The sequence below is a fragment of the Lepisosteus platostomus genome, chromosome 10, assembly GCF_059453375.1.
Source record: "Lepisosteus platostomus isolate fLepPlt1 chromosome 10, fLepPlt1.hap1, whole genome shotgun sequence".
NCBI lineage: Eukaryota > Metazoa > Chordata > Actinopteri > Semionotiformes > Lepisosteidae > Lepisosteus > Lepisosteus platostomus.
The window spans coordinates 47,207,302-47,215,120 of NC_142620.1; the positions used below are offsets into that span (position 1 = coordinate 47,207,302).

The 7,819-nt window shown below is 32.3% G+C and overlaps 1 long non-coding RNA gene across 1 annotated transcript; it reads left to right on the plus strand.

The window, feature by feature from the left end:
• Positions 1-403: 403 nt before the first annotated feature.
• On the plus strand, positions 404-3,436 carry LOC148653824 (uncharacterized). Its single transcript, XR_015924849.1, has 3 exons — positions 404-560; positions 2,049-2,103; positions 2,791-3,436. It is a non-coding gene; the product is annotated as an uncharacterized LOC148653824 (long non-coding RNA).
• The last annotated feature ends 4,383 nt before the right edge of the window (positions 3,437-7,819 follow it).

Consider the following 7,819-nt stretch of genomic DNA (forward strand, 5'->3'; position numbering starts at 1 on the left):
ATAAAAGTATAACATTGAAACCCATGAAATACTTGGGGAAGTATTGCTGCTTGCTTCTAACTCATTAGATATTAGAAAATGTTTCTGTGTTGACCTGCTATGGCACTGTTATGAATTAACACATGCTTCACAAACTCTATAAATCGCTTTAATACTTTTAAATAAAGAGTCAAGAAAGTGAAGGTCTAGAAAAATACCAGAAACAGGAGGAATAGAGGTTCTCTGTAATGTGTAAATGCATCTAGACCAGGGGATGGTTTTAGCACATACCATAAACTGGACACCAGAGCAAACAGTTAAAAGCTTCTGGGGTGTTTCACAACTGTGACATTTTGTCACTTGAATCCCAGATATTTCCTGCTAGCTAACCTCACAGTTATCTTCCCCATTTTCAGCTTCCTCTTAGCAATTTCAAACCTTGAAAATGATCAGCCTTCCTGCCTTTACTGCACTTGTCATTGATACAAGCAAAAGACGAAGCCCTGCTTTTCTGTCCTCAGCACTGAGGCCTAATGGAAATGGTCAAACATTTCTGGCAGGGTTAAGCCAAGGCCAAACAGGTATGTAAAAGATAAAAGTCTTGTTTTGTATGTCTTAGAAATTGTAAATATTACCAATATTAATTATATTTTCGGTCGGTTTTCTGATCTGCCATGTTATAGATAAAATATCGTTAAAATATACTTCTGTATCATTTTCCACTAGTTGATAAATGAAATTGAAACAGAGGCGTGTAGATTTCAGATAGGCAGTATGGTCCAGGTCTATAATCCCATGGATTTTTTAATGAGTAAAAAAATATTTTTAATTAATAAAACAAAGAAGACAAAAACTGTATTAATGCAATTATTTTAAACAGCAGTGGTGATATTTTGGAAAAGAAAAGTGTTTTCTCTTTCAAGAATTCAAAGGTAACACTTCATATTCTGTTTCGGCATCTACTATTGCCAGCTACGTAGCTTTAGTCTGACCTTTTCAAAATACGTTTATCTGTCATTTACAATTTCCTATTTTTAAGATATTAAAAATCAAGGGATAATAAGCCTAGTATCTTTCAATGATATATATTTGCAACACATTTAAAAAAATCAATCAGTAAGAACATTACTAGAAAGGGAACCTACGACACATATATATTTTCCTTGGAACAAAACCATACCAGATCCATTAGCCAACTTTACTAAGAATGAGACTGGTCTTCAGCTACAAGATTAAAAAAAAAACTTCAATAGACTTGAACATATTGTGTATATGAATATATGAATGAACTCTACAGATCACATAACCTTAGAGATAAAAACAGATTTCTAACATTTCATTTTTTTTATATGAGTAATTGAAAAGTTGAGATCAAAGCAATTAACCATACTAGGAACACAAATATGTGGGACGTGTTACTCAAAAGATTAATAAAAATGAAAAGAACATACTGCGATATGCCACCTCTCTTATAGAATTTGTAAATCAGCTTCAACTTATAAAGCATGAATGTATGAATTTCAGGATTAAAAGTGAAATGTTTTTCATGTATTTAAATTTTATATAATGTTAAAAAAGGAATGGACTTTTCCTATAGCAATAAGAGTGAAGACATTTTGTAGCAAATTAACCTCTATAAATCCACAATGATAAAACAGAAACACTGTAGAAAGCCTTCCGGGGGGATGTTCAAAGCTCACAATTAGCTTTCTTTTACATCAGATGTGACGCATTTAGCATCTACAGGGCTGTCTGATATACAGGAAGCCCAGCAAGAGCTTGTGGCTATAAGTGGGCTCAGAATCACAAGAGTCTACATGTGAGTTAAAGTTAAGGGCCTTAGCTATTCCATTAGGCTACTGTCACTGCAAACAAAGTTACTGATTTTAATTAAAGAATAGTACTAAGATAGCAAAAAAATCTCCTTGTTAAAGTCAGGCGCATTTGAAAGCAACTTGATTAGTTACAAATTTGTGCTGTCTAGTTAAAGAACATAATGCAGATCTCCCAAAATGAAGAGACGAGCAATTTTTGTGAGTACATTTTGACTTGTGTTTTTACTTTTATAGATGTCACTACACGGTGTGATATAATGGACAGAAATAAAACTCCTAAAGATATTTGGTAAAGTTAATGTTTATCCTAGAAAGACCTTGACAATTAAGCGGGTTAAAATGTTTTTACTATTAATTTCCCTTTGGTTATGGATTGCATGTTTTTTTCCAATCTGTCTGCTCTGGAAAATGCAAATGATTAGTATTCTAAATAAAATTAATAAATCTTAGTAACGATTAGATTATTCTTCTAACTTAATTTCCTGATGGATATTAATATTCCAAAAGGATCTTATTTTTATTGATGCAGTCCTGTTAGTTTTTTTTCCTCAAAATGTTCCAATTTTGGGGGGGGTCACTTTAATTTCGTAACAATTTGTAGACTTAGACATTAAATTCCATCCTTTCAGTGTTCTTATTTAAAAAAAAAGCATTTAAAGAAATATAATGCTTGTTCTCCTGCTTTTATCTTAGAAATTCATGTAAAATGTAAAGAAAGCATTACGTACACAGACTAATATTGCTAGCATTTCAGTGGCCTTTGTGTTGATTTTATCTACTTAGAGAACTGACACAGCAGTTTGAAACTGTAGAATTTTCTTTAGTCATCAGAGCAGGCAGTTTTCAAAAGACAGTCAAAATACAATGATGTTTTTTGTAAAGATAATGTTTAATGCAATGATTTATAGTCTCTCATCAATGTACTGTATGTTGTTTTCCTCTCTGTATTAAACCAAAGTGTTCTTTTTTCTTCTAGAAGTTTTTGCACATGGTGGCCATTTCTACTTTTGAATTTGAAGCCTTCCACTCAGTGTATTTGACAAGCTGAGTTCGACACTCAATTTAGCAGGGTGTCAGTTTGTCAAATACCCCAAGTGAGAGGCTGTCTGACATCTGAATTTTCTCCAAGTCCACATGTGCCTCAATCAACAGCTCTTCGCATCGAAGAGGATAGATAAAGCAATCTTCTCTACAATGTTTTTTTAGTATAAAGCAAAACTTTTATGCACTCAGCATCTACAATCATACTAAACAGTTGCATACTCAGCCATTTTGACTTTTATTTAAGCAAAAAATATGTAAGCAAAATAAAACAGAAGGTAATTGAAATTATTTTAATGTGTGTATGTTGTGTACTCAGAAGACAGAATAAAACTCAAAAAATAAGTAATTGTCTACCTAAAAATGATTGCTTATTTAAATTGACTTTTGTACCTTTTTATATGTTTAGCACAAGATTTAGCATTTCTGATAAAGAAACTTACTATATATACGGCTCATTGTATTATCCTGTACACTGGTTAATATATATATATATTTTTCTGTTTATGAATGCTGGGATATTAATTATGTAAATGAAAGACAATGAAAGCTAAACAAAATAAAATATATATCTACAGTAACTGTATTCGTAGTTTTTATTATTCAAAATAACAGACTTGTGAAGATTAAATCACAGTTCTGTGGCTAAAATATAGGTCCAGAGATCCACTGAATTAAAATTTGCTTATGCAAATTATGTACAATACATAATCAAGAGGTACTGTTTCTTTTTTCCTGTAGTCATAGGATCAAGGCTATTGTGGGCTGTTAACATTTTTTGCATGTCTGAGTTTCTTGAAAGATGCATGAACTCATGAAAACAGCCTGTTCTGTGACATATTAAGTACAAAATGAGTATATCATGAAGAGTGAGTCATTTGCCTACTGTTCATTTGGTTAATTGTAGCATAGCTTCACAGTAAACATAGTTATAATGAGATGTACAATGGAATTCATAGATTTAGAACAAAACATATAGAAAAAAGTGAAATAAAGGAGAATACATTTAGAAACTACAAGAAAGTGCTCTAAAAACTGAGAACAAGAGGCACAATTTACAAAAAGCTCTGTGCTGGTCTGGAACTGGGTCTACTGTATATTGGTCTGTATTGGTTAAGCCAATACAAGAAGCCTGTACAATACAAGAAACAGCAGGATGAAAAAAAATATTTTGATGAATAAGTTTATAGCAGCCAAATGATCTAGTCAGACTGAATGGCCTCATCTCATTTGCAACCTTTCTTATCTTCTTCTGTGAAGAAATGCTTATGATTATTTGCATAAATGTGTTCTTTGTCAAATGAGACCTTACTTGAATCTTCTGTTTGTGTTTTTGGTTCAATTAAAGACAGATATAGTGGCTTGGAGGCAATAGAATGTCAATTTAAAGTAATCTACAGTATATAGTATCATATAATCTATACAAATAGTGTCCCTGCCAACATTCAATCCCTGTCTGATTACTGTGGATGGATCTGGTCCTCTCTCCCCTTTGGGGTTCATAGATACAGAACAATTCAAACTTAGAAAATCTGAATAAATGTGAAGAGAAAGAAATGAAAGAGATGACCTATTAAAAAGCAAACATTGAACAAGTGGTCTATAAAGAGAATACTATACACCAGGAAAGAAAACAGGATATCGTTTGCAACAGGTACAGTAAGTAATGCAAGAGAAAATGTTACGGGGAAATAATTACTCTCAGAAATGTTAGTTTGATATTAATGGTAATGAATAACACAGTTGTTGTGTATCGTGAAAAGAGGAAACTGAGGGTTTCATGCTTCTGTGACAAATTTAAATGTATTTGGGATGCCACATAAATAATGTGCTATGATATGGTTTTTATGGCTTCTGTGGCAATGAATGCTTAAGAAAATCTTTAAGCACTTATTAATTTGCTGCAACAGCTAATGCACATCCAGGAGTTCTGATGTGTGTTTTTTAGTGCGAGTCCTTGGCTTTGGGAGCACATTCAAATACTGTAGTGAGGATTTTGTGTCTCCTACTAAAGAATATATAGAGGAACATTTGGTATCTATTTTCTCACTCCATATATCTTTTTGCTGGAGTTTGTTTCAGCCACCCTTGTAAAAACATCTTTCTGTGGCTAAAAAGAACAAAAAACTACCCCAAGGAGAATGTTTCATAGAAAAAATGCTGAACTCTGAAAAAACATACCTGAGAATTTCTTGAATCCTTTAAATTAGGACTGTGATACTATTTGCTCAACTCAACTAACAAAACAAACTCAACTGACAAAATGTGCAGTTTGAAGTAAAAAGCTGTGAGATCTTAAATGGAGATCAGTATGGACAAAAGGAGTAACTTAGAGTGGTAATGGTATGATGAAACAGAAAAACAGCGTATAATAATTTATCTGTAGTCTCTTAATTAAGAACACGAATTAATCACAATGGATCGTAAATCATATACAAATTATATGAGTTTTATTAAGGCCCTTTGAATAGAATGAGTTTGATCCAGCCTTGTGAAATAACCTTTATCGACTGCAAGGCAGGTGTAACTGTTAATTTAGCCCTCAGAAACTGTTAGAAATCACGAAATGTTACAAGGATACCATTATAACATTTAAAAATAAAACAGAACTTTGGAAACTCTACAAAAAATAAATGGTGGTCAATTCATTCTTAACATAAACCTAAAGTCACAGATTTTACTTCTCATTAATTCATATTATTATTAGAAGTCTCAGTTTTATCCAGAGCAGACAACGACATTTTAATTCACAACTGAAATTAAACCAACAAATTTTAAAAATATTAGTAAGCACATGTTATTTGCAAAAACTTAGTAAAGCTATCAGTGAATGTCAGTGTTCCTCATGACTTCCCCTCTTAACTGAATATGGTTTGAGTAAGAGAGGATGTGCGATATCCTGTGATCTGATAGCTATATATGGCAAATGTGTCAGCAGTGTTTGGCATGGCTACTTGGCTAATGGTTATTCAGAGACATGAGGCAAACCACTAGCTGCTAAAGTTTAAATAATGTGAATCACCAGCAATAAAATTAAACCATCTGAATAAAAGGTTTCAAACTCCAACAATGTATTCACACATTCGGGCCAGGGAGTTTAGAATAATTTAAGATATGGATCTTAGGATAATCTAAGGGAAATGCATCTTTGAATCTCTAAATTGCTTTAAGTGTGGGGATCTTAGATTAAATTTGCTGTCCTTATACATTTTGCTTTAACCATAGGAGGGGCCTTAAGATAAAAATATTTTTAAAAAGTGTCAGTTGAACTTGTCACTATATTTATTGGTTTTACCATATTAACACATTTCATGTACAGAATTCTTTATCTAGGGTGTGTCCATCACACAGGATTGTGATCAAAACTTTCTTCCTCCTTACATTTCTACTGGTCTTGATAAAAAAATATTTCAGTTTAAATTTCAGTTTCTTTAACTGTATGAGCTAAAGTTTGATCAAGTGTTACATACTGTAGTAATTACTGTACAGTATATACTGTATATGCACACATTTCTTCTAAAATCATTCTCCTGCATGCTTCAGGTATTCATATTTTATATGGTCTCTGTTAAGCTAAAGTGAGGACTGAGTGTAATGTAATGGTTTGTAATGATGAAAAACAGGATAAAGTGTACAATGTTAATGTTAAACTGTCTGATGCTTGTTTTCGATTTGATTTTTAACTTATTTTATTTTATTTTCCACTTTTTTTTTATTAGTGATACAATCATCACTAATACAGTACCAATGCTAATAATAATGAATACTACCCAAATTTATATTGTAGAAAGGGATAGGGAGAGTAATAATGATGTGGTAACTGAAACATTTGTTTTGCTGTAATATTAATTCATATTTGACCTTCCAGAGTTCCTAAAAGTAGTACTTCAATAATGATTACTTGTCTTTCAGTTACAGTGGAAGAAAATTCGCGATTTTTCTACTGTACAGTACATTTACATTCTAGTACTAATATTTGCATTCTTAACAGTACAGTATACAATTATACTTACTTTTCTGTATCATAGAAATTTCCTGAAAATAACAACAAAAACATAATTATTGAATTAACAGATTAAAACCACTATACAAAGGATGAATATAATATATATAATATATAATATAGTATTTATACCAAAAAAATAGGAGATAACTAAAATGTGTCTTTTTGGTCATGGTTAACTGTCAGATACATGAGATTGTTCTATAAGCACTAAATAAACTTATTAACATGTAACATGTAAAGAGATCTTTTAACTCACTGACTGGCAAGCCTGGTACTGTAGATACTGTATCATGTCCCTGCTCAAGCCATCTGGGGTGTAATTTCTCATCTGGTGTGATGTACTATAATAATCAGATGCAGTCTCCCAAAGATCTGGGAGATCACAAGCCATAACACCTTCCCAGGATCTTGATCAGCTCCTGGGACCTTACATGGTCAATGTCCTGACATGACATTACATTACAGAAGGACAATGCCTAACCCCTTGATGCCTAACTATTGCTTTCTTGCAGAATAAGAATGCGATATTGCTTCCAACAATGGTCACATGTGCTACTGGCTAGTACCACTAGTACACTTTCGTTGTATAGCTCCTGTCTATCAACTCTGCTAACAAATGTTAATCAGCATAATGAATCTACATACTGTATGTCATGTCTGTTCAATAAAATGTCAGTGCACCTGCTGCAAAATAATTGCTATGATGTTCCTGATATCTTTGTGAATTTGTGGCAATTCTAAGTAATACTTTTGTTTTGATGTTCAGTATACAGTATTCAGTTGATGGTCATACAGTAATTGTATATTTTCTATAATCGAGGCTTTACATACAGTCATTTGGAAAATGATTTTATGCTTGAGGTCTTTAGGAGGTCTGCATCATATTATCAATTATAGAATTATAAGGTACTGTAAACCCAATTGAAAAGCTGCCATTTAGAATAAATAGGAATTCTGA